Source organism: Olea europaea, unplaced genomic scaffold (genome assembly GCF_002742605.1).
Source record: "Olea europaea var. sylvestris unplaced genomic scaffold, O_europaea_v1 scaffold979, whole genome shotgun sequence".
Lineage (NCBI taxonomy): Eukaryota > Viridiplantae > Streptophyta > Magnoliopsida > Lamiales > Oleaceae > Olea > Olea europaea.
This window is the reverse complement of record NW_019268297.1, coordinates 57,726-58,755: the sequence shown is the minus strand read 5'-3', so window position 1 is coordinate 58,755 and position 1,030 is coordinate 57,726. Positions and strand designations below refer to the sequence as shown.

General features: G+C 33.1%; 1 long non-coding RNA gene across 1 annotated transcript in view; it reads left to right on the top strand.

Moving 5' to 3' along the window:
- Positions 1-14: 14 nt before the first annotated feature.
- The window catches only part of LOC111392797, a 1,625-nt gene continuing 609 nt past the window's right edge, over positions 15-1,030 (top strand). The window contains exons 1-2 of the long non-coding RNA XR_002702324.1: positions 15-52; positions 880-953. This is a non-coding gene — a long non-coding RNA (uncharacterized LOC111392797). The remainder of the gene's footprint in view (positions 53-879; positions 954-1,030) is intronic.

The window sequence follows — 1,030 nt, the reverse complement described above, 5'->3', positions numbered from 1 at the left end:
AGAAACAAGAAGCTGGAATTTCTGAACAGCTTTGTTACTCCACAGTTTTGAGGTTTGTTTCTATTATTTCTTAAGGGGTTTATGATTTTTTGAACATCTGAAGTTGTTTGTGATTAAGTTGGAGTGTTGTTAATGATGTTATGATGCCTAAATAGGGGTAATTAATGGCAAGAATTTGAAAGAAATTAATCTGGACAGAGATGAGGAATTGCTGGATTGAGTGATTTATACCTTGATTTTGGGATGATACATAGTGTTTAACTTATATATATCAATATGAACGTTTTTATATGTAATTAGGGAGTGTATAAATGATTTTTAATGGCCTAGGATTCTGTTGGTATCATAATAATAAAAAGGAAACCGAAAACAGTCAAAGGGAAAAACTGCCTGATTTTGTGTAGTGAAAAATGGACTGTTTTTGAAGCTCCAAAAACTTCATTTGTCACAATGTTATGATCTGATTATCTTCACATATATGTTATAGGTGTGTGGTAAAAGTTTGGGAACCGTTAAATGTAGGTAAGGACATGAAAAAGAATTTGAAAAATGAGTGGACGGTGATGGAAACCTAGAAAACAGATTCTGTCCATTTGGGTATTTAATGTGATTTCAACATTTAGATGTCCCCTAATGAACTCTTGGGCCTAGAAAATATATCCTAAGGAATAATAGGTTGTTGAAAACAATTGGATGACGTTGACGTTCATAATTGGACTCGGGAGATAGCGAGACTTATTGGATTAGTTTGTAATGCCGTCGGTAACTTGAAATAATGATTTTGTCTAAATTGTTTTGGCATGAATGGACGTATTTTGGGATTGTGTGTGTTAAGATTATTAAATGGAGGATTGTATTTAATATTAGATGATAATACAGGCAACTTTTCGACGTTGAGCGAAAAAGGGAATTGATACACACTCCATAGGAGCTTACACACATAAAGGCGAAAGGTAAGTGAAAATCCATTTGCAACTACAATGCAAGAACCTAGTATATGTGACATAGTAATGTTGAAATATCTACATAA